The sequence below is a fragment of the Aegilops tauschii genome, chromosome 2 (genome assembly GCF_002575655.3).
Source record: "Aegilops tauschii subsp. strangulata cultivar AL8/78 chromosome 2, Aet v6.0, whole genome shotgun sequence".
NCBI classification, from domain to species: domain Eukaryota; kingdom Viridiplantae; phylum Streptophyta; class Magnoliopsida; order Poales; family Poaceae; genus Aegilops; species Aegilops tauschii.
Window position 1 is genome coordinate 607,831,594 of NC_053036.3, and position 19,184 is coordinate 607,850,777.

Consider the following 19,184-nt stretch of genomic DNA (forward strand, 5'->3'; position numbering starts at 1 on the left):
CACTTACGAGAGTGAGATCTGATATATATGATAAGATAATATTTTTGGTATTTTTATGATAAAGACTAAAAGTAAAGAAAGCAAAATAAACGGTGCCAGAAATAGCTTGTTGACGGAAATTAATATGATGGAAAATAGACCCGGGGGCCATAGGTTTCACTAGTGGCTTCTCTCAAGAGCATAAGTATTACGGTGGGTGAACAAATTACTGTCGAGCAATTGATATAATTGAGCATAGTTATGAGAATATCTAGGTATTATCAAGTATATAGGCATCACGTCCGTGACAAGTAGACCAACTCCTGCCTGTATCTACTACTATTACTCCACACATCGACCTCTATCCAGCATGCATCTATAGTATTAAGTTCATAAGAACGGAGTAACGCTTTAAGCAAGATGACATGATGTAGAGGGATAAACTCATGCAATATGATATAAACCCCATCTTGTTGTCCTCGATGGCAACAATACAATACGTGCCTTGCTGCCCCTACTGTCACTGAGAAAGGACAGCGCAAGATTGAACCCAAAGCTAAGCACTTCTCACATTGCAAGAAAGATCAATCTAGTATGCCTAACCAAACTGATAATTCGAAGAGACTTGCAAAGATAACCAATCATACATAAAAAATTCAGAGAAGATTCAAATATTGTTCATAGATAAACTTGATCATAAACCCACAATTCATCGGTCCCGACAAACACACCGCAAAAGAAGATTACATCGAATAGATCTCCACGAGAATCGTGGAGAACTTTGTATTGAGATCCAAAGAGAGAGAAGAAGCCATCTAGCTAATAACTATGGACCCGAAGCTGTGAGGTAAACTACTCACACATCATCGGAGAGGCTATGGTGTTGATGTAGAAGCCCTCCATGATCAATGCCCCCACCGGCAGGACGCCGGAAAAGGCCCCAAGATGGGATCTCACGGGTACAAAAGGTTGCGGCGGTGGAATTAGGTTTTCGTGGATGCCTCTGATGGTTTGGGGGTACGTAGGTATATATAGGAGGAAGAAGTACGTCGGTGGAGCAACGTGGGCCCCACGAGGGTGGAGGGCGCGCCCATGGGGGGTAGGCGCGCCTCCCTGCCTCGTGCTCTCCACGTTGATTGCTTGACGTGGACTCCAAGTCCTCTGGATCACGTTTGTTCCGAAAATCACGTTCCTGAAGGTTTCGTTCCGTTTGGACTCCGTTTGATATTCTTTTTCTTCGAAACACTGAAATAGGCAAAAAACAACAATTTGGGCTGGGCCTCCGGTTAATAGGTTAGTCCCAAAAATCTATACCTACTAATAAAGCAAGGTGCGTTTCTCCGATTTTTTCATCCGTTCACCGCCGAAAAGTTTTTCCCTATCCGAGGTGGTACTAAATTTGAGTGCGTCCGTGTGCTAGAAAGGAAAAGGCAATTTTCGTACATGGGCCGTGCACGTTGTGGCCCATAGAAGCCAGCACACATATTTTCCTGCGCACATAGCTAGGAAAACCCTATTTACCGCACATGGCAACAAATAGTCCGACCATCGCACAGGGCACAAAGCTGGGCCAGCCTGTTTTATTTTCTTCTGTATGTTATTTCTATTTATTGTTTTGTTCCTTTCTCTATTTCTTTTTTATTTTTCCCTGCAAACTTTGGACTTTTTACTTTTCTCCTTAAATACAATTTTTTAAAACAAATCCGAATTAAGATTTTTTTTCCATTTTTAGATAATAATTCCGATTTCCAAACTTTTGTTCTTGTTTTAAAAAATGTTCGTAACTTGGTTTGTTTTGTTCTCATTCCAAATTTGTTCAAAATTACAAAAAATCCATTTTTTCTTAAATGTTTGTGTTTTCCAAAAAAACCGAGATATTCAAAATAAAATTGTATTTTAGAAAATATCCCATTTTTTCAAATAAAAATTGAGTTCTCCAAAAAAATTTGGATTTTCCAAATAAAATTGGATTTTAATATATGTTCCAGATTCGATAAATATTCTTGTTTAGTGAAATGTTCACAAATTTAAATAATGATCGTCATTAAAATAAACACATTTAGAAAAATTATTATTATTGTTCAAAACATGTTCCTATTTTAAAAACAATCCCATATTCAAAAAACGTTAGTGCTTTTTCAAAGCTTCATGTTTTCAAGAAATGTTTGTAAATTCTAAAAAAATGTCCCTATTTCAAATGGTGTTCATCTTTTACCAAAATGAACGAAATTTTTGAAATCTTTTTGTGATTTTAAAAATTGTTCATGTTTTCAAAATATTTTGCAATCCATAAATATTAATTTGTTTTAGAAAATTTTGAAAAAAATCAAAAGAAAAGTTTTGAATATGGTGATGTCATATGTTATTTTCATGAAACTATATAAATTTTCAATTATTCACCGCTGAAAATAATTTTTTTCTACGCAAGGTGGTACGAAATTCTGATGCGATTGTCTGCTAGAAAAAAAATCATACATGGGCCGCGCGCTGTGGCACGGCGAAGTCAACCCACTTATTTTTCTGCCCATGCAGCTGGGAAATATTTATTTTCCGCACCAGGCGACATGTAGTCAGAGTTTCGCACAGGACAACCAATAATGGGCTGCCTCTTTTTTCTTATTTTCTGTGTTTTACTTCTATTTTTATTCTTCTTTCCCTGTCTGTTTTCCACTTGCAAGTTTATTTTTTTTAGAATTTATTTCGTAAATTAAAACTTCACAATTTTGTTGCTATTTTGAAAAATATTCGGAACTTGCAAAAAGTTGCCCATTAAAAAAAATATTTTTCAAAATTGTTCGAGATTTCTAAAAAGAATATATCATTTCAAAAAATACTCCAAATTTCAAAAATATTCATGTTTAGTGAAATTTTAAAAATTAAAAATATTGTTCGTGAATAAAAGGTACACATTTTCTAAAGATCTTATTTATTTTCAACACATGTTCTCGTTTTTAAAAAATGTTCACAAATACAAATAATGTTCATATTTTCACAAAAACGTTGCTGTTCTTATAAAATGTTTGCGAATTTTAAAAGATGTTTCCTTTCATATTTTGTTCGCATGTGTTTCGAAAGTGTATATAATTTTCAAAAAACCGGTCAGGATTTAAAAAATTCTTCATGTTTCTGAGAATATTCAGAAACTTCATACCTTAATATCACCTTGATTGAATGGATTGAAAGGAAGAGTAGATTGAATAACTCATGGGCCTTCTCTGGCGTACGATGACGTAACAAAACTCTTAAATGCCTTTGATCAATGAATGAAAAAAATAGCGGATTGATTACTTCACACCCGGCCAAACCGAGAAGCCAAACATTTATTTTTCGTATGCACACAGGGTTTTGCTTGCACATATAATTCTCACCAACTTTAAATGTATACTATTTTATCTTCCGTTGCAACGCACGGGCATATGTGCTAGTAATATAAAAGTGTATAATAAAGCCCATTAAACATCCAAAACAGAATATAATATAGCATGAAACAATCAAAAATTATAGATACGTTGGAGATGTATCAACTACGTCGAGAATGGCAACCGACCCGCGGACGCCGCAATAAATCCGCGCGCATGGGCAAGGGTGCGCGGCGGCGGGCCCCAGGCCGTCGCCCCGTCCCGTCACGCGCGTGGCCTGTCAGGCCCCTCCGGCTCCCGGGCGCCACGTGGCGACCGCACGAAGCCCGAAAGATTGCCCAAGATTCGACGAATTCCTCGGTTTCCCGCCACGAGCGGGATGCCGCGATTTGGCTTCCGGAAGCCGGCACACAGTGGGTGTTGCCGGACCCGGCGGTCACCAAACCCGCCGCTGCAACGGGGGAAACTGCGAAGGCCCTCCCATCTGAAGACGGGGACCTTCACAGCTTCGGGGACTACTGTCGGGGGGATGAACCCCAGGCAGGCAACGAAACCCGGATCCTTTTCAAAAACAATGGGGCTAGCATCGCCCCTCGACCCGGCTCGCATTTGGCCGGGTCGCTCGACCCGACCAGGCCCTGCGACCCGGCCAGGATCTGCAACCCGGCCAGCCTGCTCGACTCGGCCCCAACAACCAAGCTCAAGGCTTCTACAACAAGCCATCACCGCCCTTGGCATGTTCTTCAAACCCGGCCAAGGGTCAGCGGCCGTCCCATCCCAGCCGTACGATGGGACGAGTCTCCACCAACTGATGACCGAAGCCACAGTGCCCCGTCCATGCCTTTGGTCAGCCGGGCGAGGCAACAGTGCCCCCCACCTACCCGATGACCAGGGCTGGCGTGGCAACAGTGCACCCGACGTCACCCATGACGCCGGCAAGCGGTGACCTGACGGAGCGCCACTGTAGCCGACTCGACTCGCCCTCGCCCTGACGATCGACAAGACGGCACACAGTGCCCCCCTAGGCGCATGGGGCCCGCGCCCGGCGAACCCTGGCACCCGGCGGGTCCCAGCACCGGGTTCCTAGACACTGATGACCCGGCCCTACGGCCTTGTAACATTATCATTGTACCCCTGGGGGGTTGAACTATAAAACCCCCCAGGAGCCCTCATGCTTACGGGCAACTCCTTCATTCGCATAGGCGATCACACACACACACACACACACACACACACACACACACACACACCTAGCAAGCAACACCCGAGGAGAGGGAGCTGCCTAACTCATATTGGCATCTTGGCCACAAGCATAGCAAGCATAATCAAAAAGGGATATTTCAAGAGAATCAACGGGATCATAACAATCATCATAGCAATCATCCTTCGGTAAGCACGAAGGGAAATTAAACAATGTATGAGTTGAAGAGTTACTCTCATTAGAAGGTGGGCACGGGTAGCTAATCCGCTCTTCCTCCTTTTGTTCTTCGCTCTCCTCATCATCTTTTTCATCCAATGAGCTCACAGTTTCAGTAATTTCTTCTTCCATTGACTCCTGCAAAATATTAGTCTCTTCTTGGACAGCGGAGACTTTCTCAATAAGTGCATTAATATCGGAATTGTATTCATAATTCTCATAGCAATATTTGAGGATAGCTAAATTTTCAGGTCTATAAACCGAATCGTCAAAATCTTCAAACTCTTTAAACATAGATTCAATTTCATAAGCACCCATAAAAGCAAAAAAATCTTCTATTTGTTCCACATCATAGTAATCATATATACCATTAGCATAAGAAGCTAAGGTTTTATTATCATTAAATTTGCATGAAAAGGGAAGGTGTGGAGCCTTCATCCTAGAGCAACAAGTATAATTATAACTCAAGCATAGTTGCCTAGCATACCACTTCAATATATGAATTTGATCCCATAATAGTTTCCCTTTTTGTGTCAAGCAGTAATTTCTAAAGTATTCACGTTGATCCAACGTTACTCCCATTACATAATTGAATGGGGTTTTCTCAGGATTATTAAAGTAGTACGTAATATCTTTCACATAACTAGCATCGAGGGTTTTAGGAGGTTCCCCATCTCCATGAACAGCAAGTACACCTAATTTTTTTGGTATTTCGTGTTCCATATCCATAACTAAAGATAAAGAACAACTAAGAACAGCAAATAAAAATTACTTAGTGATAAAGCAAACAAGCACACACGAGAATATTCACCTCACGCTATTACTCCCCGGCAACGGCGCCAGAAAAAGGTCTTGATAACCCACAAGTATAGGGGTTCAATTGTAGCCTCCTTCGATAAGTAAGAGTGTCGAACCCAACGAGGAGCTAAAGGTAGAACAAATATTCCCTCAAGTTCTATCGACCACCGATACAACTCTACGCACGCTTGACGTTCGCTTTACCTAGAACAAGTATGAAACTAGAAGTAGGGGCTGTTTAGATAAAGACACAACTAAATTAGTTTTAGTAGAGAACTTTTTGTTACGAGAAAGTTATTTGTCCCTAGGCAATCGATAACTAGACCGGTAATCATTATTGCAATTTTATTTGAGGGAGAGGCATAAGCTAACATACTTTCTCTACTTGGATCATATGCACTTATGATTGGAACTCTAGCAAGCATCCGCAACTACTAAAGTTCATTAAGGTAAAACCCAACCATAGCATTAAAGTATCAAGTCCCCTTTATCCATACGCAAATAACCTACTTTCTCGGGTCTGTGCTTCTGTCACTCACGCCACCCACCATAAGCAAATCATGAACATATTGCAAACCCTACAGCGGGGATCCCTCACGCTTGCGCGACACGGAGAGCACCATAGGACAACACCAATAATAAAACATGCAACTCAAACCAATCTTGATCATCAAATAGCCCATGGGACAAAACGGATCTACTCAAACATCATAGGATAGCCATACATCATTGGGAAATAATATATAGCGTTGAGCACCATGTTTAAGTAGAGATTACAGTGGGTAAGAGAGAGGTAACACCGCTGCATAGAGGGGGGAAGAGTTGGTGATGATGGCGGTGAAGTTGTTGGTGAAGATTGCGGTGATGAGTTGGCCACGGCGGCGTTCCGGCGCCACCGGAAGCGAGGGGGAGAGAGCCCCCTCCTTCTTCTTCTTCCTTGACCTCCTCCCTAGATGGGAGAAGGGGTTCCCCTCTGGTCCTTGGCCTCCATGGCGTGGGAGGGGCGAGAGCCCCTCCGAGATTGGATCTGTCTCTCTATCTCTCTCTGTTTCTGCGTTTTGTTCTGCTGCCCTTTCACCGTTTCGTATATATATGGAGATCCGTAACTCCGATTGGACTGAAACCTTCGCCGTGATTTTTTTACCAAAAATTAGCTTTCTTGCGACCGACGAAGGGCATCAACCGCCTTACGGGTGGCCCACGAGGGTCAGGGGCGCGCCCAGGGGGGCAGGGGCGCCCCCTGCCTCATGGCCACCTCGGGCACCGTCTCGCGTGGATTTTTCTTCCGGAATTTTCCAAATATTCCAAAATAAGCTCCGTCCGTTTTTATCCCGTTTGGATTCCGTTTGATATGGATATTCTGCGAAACATAAAACATGCAACAAACATGAACTGACACTGGGCACTGGATCAATATGTTAGTCCCAAAAATAGTATAAAAAGTTGCCAAAAAGTATATGAAAGTTGAATAATATTGGCATGGAACAATAAAAAATTATAGATACGATGGAGACGTATCATCGTCTCAACGGATTTAGATGGTGCCCTATTTAACGTGAATGCAGCCGTCTCTAAAGCATAACCCCAAAACGATAGCGGTAAATCAGTAAGAGACATCATAGATCGCACCATATCTAATAAAGTGCGGTTACGACGTTCGGACACACCATTACGCTGTGGTGTTCCGGGTGGCATGAGTTGCGAAACTATTCCGCATTGTTTCAAATGAATACCAAACTCGTAACTCAAATATTCTCCTCCACGATCAGATCGTAGAAACTTTATTTTCTTGTTACGATGATTTCTACTTCACTATGAAATTCTTTGAACTTTTCAAATGTTTCAGACTTATGTTTCATCAAGTAGATATACCCATATCTGCTCAAATCATGTGTGAAGGTCAGAAAATAACGGTACCCGCCGCGAGCCTCAACACTCATCGGACCACATACATCGGTATGTATTATTTCCAACAAGTCTGTTGCTCGCTCCATTGTTCCGGAGAACGGAGTCTTAGTTATCTTGCCCATGAGGCATGGTTCGCAAGCATCAAGTGATTCATAATCAAGTGATTCCAAAAGCCCATCGGCATGGAGTTTCTTCATGCGCTTTACACCAATACATCCTAAACGGCAGTGCGACAAATAAGTTGCACTATCATTATTAAACTTATATCTTTTGGTTTCAATACTATGAATATGTGTGTCACTACTATCGAGATTCAACAAAAATAGACCACTCATCAAGGGTGCATGACCATAAAAGATATTACTCATATAAATAGAACAACCATTATTCTCTGATTTAAATGAATAATCTTCTCGCATCAAACAAGATCCAGATATAATGTTCATGCTTTACGCTGGCACCAAATAACAATTATTCAGGTCTAAAACTAATCCCGACGGTAGATGTAGAGGTACTGTGCCGAGGGCGATCACGTCGACTTTGGAACCATTTCCCACACGCATCGCCACCTCGTCCTTAGCCAATCTTCATTTAATCCATAGCCCCTGTTTCGAGTTGCAAATATGAGCAACAGAACCAGTATCAAATACCCAGGCGCTACTATGAGCATTAGTAAGGTACACATCAATGACATGTATATCAAATATACCTTTCACTTTGCCATCCTTCTTATCCGCCAAATACTTGGGGCAGTTCCGCTTCCAGTGACCAGCCCCTTTGCAGTAGAAGCACTCAGCCTCAGGCTTAGGTCTAGACTTGGGCTTCTTCACTTGAGCAGCAACTTGCTTGCCGTTCTTCTTGAAGTTCCCCTTCTTCCCTTTGTCCTTTTTCTTGAAACTAGTGGTCTTGTTAACCATCAACACTTGATGCTCCTTCTTGATTTCTACCTCCGCAACCTTTAGCATCGCGAAGAGCTCAGGAATTGTCTTATCCATCCCTTGCATATTATAGTTCATCACGAAGCTTTTGTAGCTTGGTGGCAGTGATTGAAGAACTCTGTCAATGACACTATCAACTGGAAGATTAACTCCTAGTTGAGTCAAGTGATTGTGGTACCCAGGCATTTTGAGTATATGTTCACTGACAGAACTATTCTCCTCCATTTTGCAGCTGTAGAACTTATTGGAGACTTCATATCTCTCAATCCGGGCATTTACTTCAAATATTAACTTCAACTCCTGGAAGATCTCATATGCTCCATGACGTTCAAAACATTGTTGAAGTCCCGGTTCTAAGCCGTAAAGCATGGCACACTGAACTATCCAGTAGTCATCAGCTTTGCTCTGCCAGGCGTTCACAACGTCCGGTGTTGCTCCTGCAGCGGGTCTTGCACCTAGTGGTGCTTCCAAGACGTAATACTTCTGTGCAGCAATGAGGATAATCATCAAGTTACGGACCCATTCCGTGTAGTTGCTACCATCATCTTTCAACTTAGCTTTCTCTAGGAACGCATTAAAATTCAAAGGAACAGTAGCACGGGCCATTGATCTACAACAACATAGACATGCCAAATACTATCAGGTACTAAGTTCATGATAAATTAAAGTTCAATTAATCATATTACTTAAGAACTCCCACTTAGATAGACATCCGTCTAGTCATCTTAGTGATCACGTGATCCATATCAACTAAACCATGTCCGATCATCACGTGAGATGGAGTAGTTTTTGTTGGGGAACGTAGGAATTTAAAAAAAACTCCTAAGCACACGCAAGATCATGGTGATGCATAGCAACGAGAGGGTAGAGTGTTGTCCACGTACCCTCGTAGACCGAAAGCGGAAGCGTTATGACAAGGCGATTGATGTAGTCGTACGTCTTCACGATCGACCGATCCTAGTACCGAACGTACGGCACCTCCGCGATCTGCACACGTTCGGCTCGGTGACGTCCCACGAACTCATGATCCAGTAGAGTGTCGGGGAAGAGCTTCGTCAGCACGACGGCGTGATGACGGTGATGATGAAGCTACCAGCGCAGGGCTTCGCCTAAGCACTACGACGATATGACCGAGGTGGATTATGGTGGAGGGGGGCACCGCACACGGCTAAGAGACCAATGATCAACTTGTGTGTCTATGGGGTGCCCTTGGCCACGTATATAAAGGATGGAGGGAGGAGGAGGCCTGCCCTCATAGGGCGCGCCCAAAGTGTGGAGTCCTACTAGGACTCCCTAGTCCTAGTAGGATTCCACCTCCCACATGGAATAGGAAAAAGGGAAGGGAGAAGGAAGGGGGTGCCCCCTTTCCCTAGTCCAACTATAAGATTGCACGTGCAACGCACGTTATAAGCTTAGCAAGAAGGTTTCTCAGGCCCCTCTTAAATATTTTCGAACGAAATCAGCTACTAATCCCTCTTAAATCAGACCAATGCTCCCTTGATCAATTGAACTCTTCTGCAAATTCGGTACAATGAGTTACTACTGAGGGTGCATTGGACCTATTACATATCTTCTCTGAATATAAAATGTATATCTTTTCAAAGTCTTGTAAGCTGTAAATCAGCTTCGGGTGCACCTATTTCCTAATGTTAGAAGCAATCAGACCATTACTGCACAACAACCTTGAAAACAATATTCATTCTATTTATTGATTGCTCACCGTCCGTGTCACCACCATTGACGGCACCTTCGCCACACTGCACTAACTCTGGCAGCCATGAACGCGATGGTAGATTGAGCAAAATCTTGCAATATGTAGAAAAGGAGAAAAACATGATGGATCAAAAAGTAATGGGAAGCTTTATGACATTTTGTGTCGCCTACTATGAGTAAGGGAAATGGACAAGGTATGAAAGTAAAAATTATCCCAACTTGCACGATCACACAGAACACACACATCGAAAGGCAACCGTTAACTCTAATCAGTTTAGTGTTACATAACATGGCAACAAAAAAGGAAGCATACTATATGTGCAGATTTCTCAGAATAATAGTAAAAACAAAGTGCATAACTAAAGTTAGAGAGCTAGCCTCGAGAGGATGTTTCCTCAATACATGTTTTCCAGAGAGAACACACACAGCGAATGGACACGTGTATGTCACTCTCAACAAAGCAAAAATTGTAGGAATCTGAACACTTTCCTATTAAGTATTAACCAATCACTTTTGCAAAAGCATGACAAGCCAACATGACCTTTACTTGCAAGTACACCAACAACCACAAAAATATATGGCATGATTTCTAGGTCTTTGTTCCTGTATTCTGAACGATATGTGCATAAGAGGCCAAGGAACACCAAAAGATGGACAATAAGCAGATTACACATCTGAAAAAGAAAAGGAGAGTATCTTGAAGATTACCTAGGTAGTCCTTCAGAAAAATAAGAAGCACCTGAACTAACACAACAGAAATGTGTCCTGAAATAGAATCCCAGATATAAGTCATTAGCATAAATTCCATCAAGTATGTGGAGCACATAATATTTTTCATCTAGATATTAAATCCATCAGCTCAATAAGCAAGAAACTGAACGTTCGATGCATCTTCATTTCACATCCGTTCATGGTGAAGCTGCCTAGTAGGATTTGAAGATTAATATACATGCTATTCTTATTTTAACAAACATGGTCTGCAATTTTGAGAGTTGTTGACATCAATGTAGATGCCACATGTCTAGTAATAAAGACTGCACAAAATATTAGAGGACGGTGAATGGAGATTCATAGAGGGAAAACCAAAGACCTATTAATTAGCATGAAAAATGACAAAATGGGGGCTGGTCAATAAAAACAGAGCTCCTTATGCATCCTTTTTCTGCCCTTCGTGTGCTGATACGTCTCCGTCGTATCTACTTTTCCAAACACTTTTGCCCTTGTTTTGGACTCTAACTTGCATGATTTGAATGGAACTAACCCGGACTGACGCTGTTTTCAGCAGAATTGTCATGGTGTTATTTATGTGCAGAAACAAAAGTTCTCGAAATGACCTGAAACTTCACGGAGATTATTTTTGGAAAATATAAAAATACTGGCGAAAGAATCAAGGCCAGGGGGCCCACACCCTTGCCACGAGGGTGGGGGCGCGCCCCCTGCCTCGTGGGCCCCCTGGAGCTCCACCGACCTCAAATCCAACTCCATATATTCATGTTCGGGGAGAAAAAAATCAGAGAGAAAGATTCATCGCGTTTTATGATACGGAGCTGCAGCCAAGCCCTAAACTCTCTCGGGAGGGCTGATCTGGAGTCCGTTCGGGGCTCCGGAGAGAGGAATCCGTCGCCATCGTCATCATCAACCATCCTCCATCACCAATTTCATGATGCTCACCGCCGTGCGTGAGTAATTCCATCGTAGGCTTGCTGGACGGTGATGGGTTGGATGAGATTTATCATGTAATCGAGTTAGTTTTGTTAGGGTTTGATCCCTAGTATCCACTATGTTCTGAGATTGATGTTGTTATGACTTTGCTATGCTTAATGCTTGTCACTAGGGCCCGAGTGCCATGATTTCAGATCTGAACCTATTATGTTTTCATGAATATATGTGAGTTCTTGATCCTATCTTGCAAGTCTATAGTCACCTACTATGTGTTATGATCCGGCAACCCCGAAGTGACAATAATCAGGACCACTCCCGGTGATGACCGTAGTTTGAGGAGTTCATGTATTCACTATGTGTTAATGCTTTGGTCCGGTACTCTATTAAAAGGAGGCCTTAATATCCCTTAGTTTCCGTTAGGACCCCGCTGCCACGGGAGGGTAGGACAAAAGATGGCATGCAAGTTCTTTTCCATAAGCACGTATGACTATATTCGGAATACATGCCTACATTACATTGATGAATTGGAGGTTCTGTGTCACCCTATGTTATGATTGTTACATGATGAACCGCATCCGGCATAATTCTCCATCATCGATCCAATGCCTACGAGCTTTTCACATATTGTTCTCCGCTTATTTACTTTTCCGTTGCTACTGTTACAATCAGTACAAAACCCAAAAATATTACTTTTGCTACCGTTACCGTTACTTCCATATTACTTTGCTACTAAATACTTTGCTGTAGATATTAAGTTATCCAGGTGTGGTTGAATTGACAACTCAACTGCTAATACTTGAGAATATTCTTTGGCTCCCCTTGTGTCGAATCAATAAATTTGGGTTGAATACTCTACCCTCAAAAACTGTTGCGATCCCCTATACTTGTGGGTTATCAAGACTATTTTCTGGCACCATTGCCGGGGAGCATAGCTCTATTCTTTGAGTCACTTGGGATTTATATCTACTGGTCACTATAAAGAACTTGAAAGACGAGAAAACTAAAATTTATCCCTCAACTACGAGGGGAGGTAAGGAACTGCCATCTAGCTCTGCACTTGATTCACCTTCTGTTTTGAGTAAACTTGCGACACCTAAACCTGCTTCTGCTATTAATTCTGATATGTCGCATGTTATTGATGATGCCACTTCTGCTATGCATGATACTTATGATGAAACTACTTCTATGCTTGATACTACTGTGCCACTTGGTAAATTTCTTGATGAACAACTTGCTAGGGCTAGAGAGAATGAAATTATTGAAACTGATAATATTGATGAAAGTGATGATGAAGACTCCCCCCCTAAGTATGAATTGCCTGTTGTGCCTGAGGGCTATGTTATGGATGAAGAAACTGCTAGAGACTTTCTTGCTTGCAATGATAGAAGTGATCTTAAGACATTATTAGCTAAGCTTAAACAAAAAACTCTGAATGCTAGAATGAAATATGATCCTGCTTATGCTACCTCACCTATCTTTGTTACTGATAAGGATTATGAATTCTCCATTGATCCTGATATAATTACTTTGGTTGAATCTGATCCTTTCTATGGCTATGAATCTGAAACTGTTGTGGCACATCTTACTAAATTAAATGATATAGCCACCCTGTTCACTAATGATGAGATAACTCGCTACTTTTATATCCTTAAAATATTTCCGTTCTCATTAAAGGGTGATGCTAAGATATGGTTTAATTCTCTTGATCCTGGTTGTGTGCGTAGTCCCCAGGATATGATTTATTACTTCTCTGCTAAATATTTCCCTGCCCATAAGAAACAAGCTGCTTTAAGGGAAATATATAATTTTGTGCAAATTGAAGAAGAGAGTCTCCCACAAGATTGGGGGAGGCTTCTCCAATTACTTAATGCTTTGCCTGATCATCCTCTCAAGAAAAATGAAATACTTGATATCTTTTATAATGGACTAACCGATGCTTCCAGAGACTACCTGGATAGTTGTGCTGGTTCTGTTTTCAGGGAAAGAACACCACATGAAGCTGAAATTCTATTGAATAATATGTTGACAAATGAAAATAATTGGACGCTTCCTGAACCAACTCCTAAGCCAACTCCGAAGAAGAGGGGTGTTCTATTTCTCAGTCCCGAAGATACGCAAGAGGCAAAGAAATCTATGAAAGAAAAGGGTATTAAAGCTGAAGATGTTAAAAATTTACCTCCTATTGAAGAAATACATGGTCTTAATTTACCGCCTGTTGAAGAAATATATGATCTCAGTCCATTACCTATTGAAGAAACTCATGGTCTTGATAACCCGACACAGGTAGTAAAGGTAAATTCTCTCTATAGATTTGATGATGGTGATATTCCTCACTATAAGTCTGCTAGACAATGCTTAGATGAGTTTGACAATTTTATTGTTAAACAAGAAAAATTCAATGCTTATATTGGTAGACAATTGAAACACAATGCTTATATGATTGAACACTTGGGTGATTATATGTCTAGAGTTAAAGGTGAACTTAAACTCATTAGTAAACATGCTTCTATGGTTACCACTCAAGTAGAACAAGTACTTAAAGCTAATGATTTGCTCAATGAACTGAATAGTAAGAATAATGATTATGCTGTTAGAGTGGCTACTAGAACCGGTAAAATGACTCAGGAACCTTTGTATCCTGAAGGCCACCCTAAGAGAATTGAGCAAGATTCTCAGAGAAATAATTTAGAGGCACCTAGTCCTTCTAAAAAGAAGAAAAAGAAAAATGATAGGACTTTGCATGCTTCTAGTGAACCTGTTGCTGAAATACCTGAGAATCCAAATGATATTTCTATTTCTGATGCTGAAACACAATCTGGTAATGAACATGAACCTAGTGATAATGTTAATGAAGATGTTCATGTTGATGCTCAACCTAGTAATGATAATGATGTGGAAATTGAACCTGATGTTGATCTTGATAACCCACAATCAAAGAATCAACGTTATGATAAGAGAGACTTTGTTGCTAGGAAACACGGTAAAGAAAGGGAGCCGTGGGTTCAGAAACCCATGCCTTTTCCTCCTAAACCATCCAAGAAAAAGGATGATGAGGATTTTGAGCGCTTTGTTGAAATGATTAGACCTATCTTTTTGCGTATGCGATTAACTGATATGCTCAAAATGAATCCTTATGCTAAGTACAGGAAAGAAATTGTTACTAATAAAAGAAAGATACCGGAAGCTGAAATTTCCACCATGCTTGCTAATTATACTTTTAAGGGTGGAATACCAAAGAAACTTGGAGATCCAGGAGTACCTACTATACCATGCTCCATTAAAAGAAATTATGTTAGAACTGCTTTATGTGATCTTGGAGCCGGTGTTAGTGTTATGCCTCTCTCTTTATATCGTAGACTTGATTTGAATAAGTTGACACCTACTGAAATATCTTTGCAAATGGCTGATAAATCAACTGCTATACCTGTCGGTATTTGTGAGGATGTACCTGTTGTGGTTGCAAACATTACTATTTTAACGGACTTTGTTATTCTCGATATTCCCGAGGACGATAGTATGTCTATTATTCTTGGAAGACCCTTTTTGAATACTGCAGGGGCTATTATTGATTGCAACAAAGGCAATGTCACTTTTCATGTTAATGGTAATGAGCATATGGTACACTTTCCGAGGAAACAACCTCAAGTCCACAGTATCAATTCTATTGGAAAAATTCCATCGATTATTTTTGGAGGTTTTGAATTTCCTCTTCCTACCGTCAAGAAGAAATATGATATTCTTATTATTGGGGACGTGCATAACCCCGTTGAGGTAACTTAGTGCTATTCAAAAATTCTCCGGTTTCATGCAATTCAGAATGAGTTTGTTAACAAGACTTGATCAACCTTGTTAGTGGATTCCTTTTGACGAGCATGAGATGGATGAAGTTAGAAAGCACAACCTTATGTACCCTCCTTTTACTTTCTGTTATTTAGTTGAAATAAAGTAAACATAGTATTTTTCTATCTGTTTTCTGAATTATCCGTGCAATATAAAAATACCCCGAAAATAAAAGTTCTCCAAATGCCTTGAAATTGAAATATGATTTTTTTCTGGAATATTTGAGAATATTTGGCACTGAGAACACAGTAGGGGAGCAAGCACCTGGACACGAGGGTCCAGGGCGCGCCCACCCCTACAGGGCGCGCCCCCTGCCTCGTGGGCCCATGGTGGCTCATCTCCACTTATTCCTGCACCCACACACTTCTTCTTCCTCCCAAAAAAATCACCAACCAGCTCAAGCACGAGTTCTAGCTCATTTTGCTGCGTTTTTTGATCTCCTTGCTCAAAGCACCTCTCACAAAACTACTTTGGGGATTGTTCCTTGGTATGTGACTCCTCCATTGGTCCAAATAGTTTTTGTTCTAGTGCTTTATTCATTGCAAATTTGTGCTGCCTAGGTGACCATGTTCTTGAGCTTGTATGTCAAATTTATATGGTTCCAAGTAGTTCTAATGCATGATATAAGCTCTAGGCACTTGTAGGAGTAGTTGCTATCAATGTTCTTGAGCTTGGTTCACTTTTATTTGAAGTTACTAAAAATTTCAGAAATTTTTCAGAGGAAGAAATATGTTTAGGAAAATGTACCAAGGTGGTCCTTCAAGGAAGCAAGGACCCAGGCTTGCAATGCGCGATGCTGATGATGAACCACCAAGGGACGCTCCAGTGCGGGCTTGTGAATGGCCTTCCGAGGACTTCATGGATCAAGCAGGAATCAAGGAAGAATTTAACGCATATATGCGTAATGCTGATCTTGTGAGCTCCGAGGCAGATAAGTGCCGTCAGTACCACTATCTCACTAGTTCCTTTGTGAGGAGGTTTGCATTTTCATCTTCACGCAATTCTCAAACTGTCCTGTTTGATCTTTATGAAAATTCTTATACTATGGACTTAGAGCATTTTACCACTGCTTGCAAACTTCCACAATGGGGTAGTACTAGTGAACCTCGCAAATATGAATTTAGAGATTTTATTTCTAGTATAACTGTGGGGGAATCTAGAGACATAGCACAAGCTACCATAGGGAGCATTCATTTTCCTGCTATACATTATTTTGCTCTCTTCATAGGTAGATGCATAAATGGTAAGGATGAAGCATGTCACATGTGTGTCCCTGACCTTAGTATTCTCAGGAGTGCTGTGTTAGGAGATAAACATTATAATTTGGAAGCCATTGTTGCACGTAGGTTGCATCATAATAGATTTAATGGAGATTTCTTTGGTGGAATTTATGCAACCCGTTTAGCTAATTTTCTTGGTGTAACCATACGTGAGGATGATATTGAGTTACCTCCTGCTTATTTAGATTATGAGGCTATGGTTCATCATCGTTTTGTTGAGAGGAACGATCAGTTCCTCCAGTACCGACTAATCTTTGACAGACGACGCACCTATCACGTCGCTCTCCCTGCTTCTACCTTCTTTGACTTTTAGACAAAAGGGAGATATTTTATAACCAGAGAGGAGGCGGATGAGTATAAGAGGAGGGCTGAGATAGCTCGCCTCCAAGCTGCAGCCCACGATGCAATGGCTGCTACATCTCAGTACGACCCCAACTACAACTTTGGATATCCGCCAGGCCAGCCGTGGCAATAGACCAACTTAGGCCAAAAGCCTAAGCTTGGGGGAGTACGTATCTCTCACCGACATTACATTTATGTTCACACACTTATTGCTAGATGTCGGTGCTCATACTTTTTCACTGTAATATCCATGCTAGTTTATTTTCCTTTTTATACTTTCTTCTTGTGTGTTTGATAAACCTTAAGAAAAACAAAAGAAATTAGTAGTAACTTTTAGCTAGCTTACTTTTCTTGCTGTAGTAGTAATAATTAAAAAGAAAACCCAAAAAAAGGTTTCCCGTTCTTCTTTTGCTTGTTGGGAGCTTTCCCGTGTAAATAGTATTATTTCTTTTCTTTCCTTTGGGGGTCGATAGGAGAAGACCATAATGAAATTGTGAAAGTGGCTCTTATATGCATTATTGTTGATTTAACCAAGAGCCCATATTGCCTTGTCTTCTCCTGTTTATTGAATGCTCGCAGATTCCAGCTTAGTCCAATGCACGTGCACTATTATTATTATTCACATCATTCGGTCGTGCAAGTGAAAGGCAATTATGACGATATATGATGGACTGATTGAGATGAGAGAAGCTGGTATGAACTCGACCTCTCTTGTTTTGTAAATATGATTAGTTCATCGTTCCTGATTCAGCCTATTATGAATAAACATGTTTGCAATGACAATTAGAGATTATAGTTGCTTATGCCATGCTTAATTAGCTAGGAGCTTATAATGGGTTACCTTGCGTGCCAACATGCTATTAAAATGGTTGTGATGTGGTATGATAGGGTGGTATCCTCCTTTGGATGATTCGAGTGACTTGACTTGGCACATGTTCACACATGTAGTTGAAACAAAATCAACATAGCCTTCACGATATTTATGTTCATGGTGGATTATATCCTACTCATGCTTGCACTCAATGTTTATTAATTTTAATGCATGTTCATGACTGTTGTCGCTCTCTAGTTGGTCGCTTCCCAGTCTTTTGCTAGCCTTCACTTGTACTAAGCGGGAATACTGCTTGTGCATCCAATCCCTTAAACCCCAAAGTTATTCCATATGAGTCCACTATACCTTCCTATATGCGGTATCTACCTGCCGTTCCAAGTAAATTTGTATGTGCCAAACTCAAAACCTTCAAATGAAATTCTATTTTGTATGCTCGAATAGCTCATGTAACAACTAGGGTTGTCTGTATCTTCCATGCTAGGCGGGTTATTGTCAAGAGGAGTGGACTCCCCTCCTCACTCACGAGAAAATGGCTGGTCACCGGGATGCCCAGTCCCATGCTTTATGCAAACCAAATCAAAATAATTGCAAACAAAACTCCCCCGGGATAGTTGTTAGTTGGAGGCACTCGTTGTTTCGAGCAAGCCATGGATTGATGCCTGTTGGTGGAGGGGGAGTATAAACTTTACCATTCTGTTTGGGAACCGCCTATAATGTGTGTAGCATGGAAGATATCGCCATCTCTTGGTTGTTATGTTGACAATGAAAGTATGCCACTCAAAATATTATTTATCTCTATTTCAAAACTGAGCTCTGGCACCTCTACAAATCAATGCTTCCCTCTGCGAAGGGCCTATCTATTTACTTTTATGTTGAGTCATCACCCTCTTATTAAAAAGCACCAGCTAGAGAGCACCGCTGTCATTTGCATTCATTACTGTTAATTTATAGTGGGTATGACTATGATTGGATCTCTTTTACCATGAATTACAATGTTTAGTCAGTTCTTGATCTTTAAAGGTGCTCTGCATTTATGTTTTGCGGTATCAGAAAGGGCTAGCGAGATACTATCTTGTTATATCATATCATGATTGTTTTGAGAAAGTGTTGTCGTCC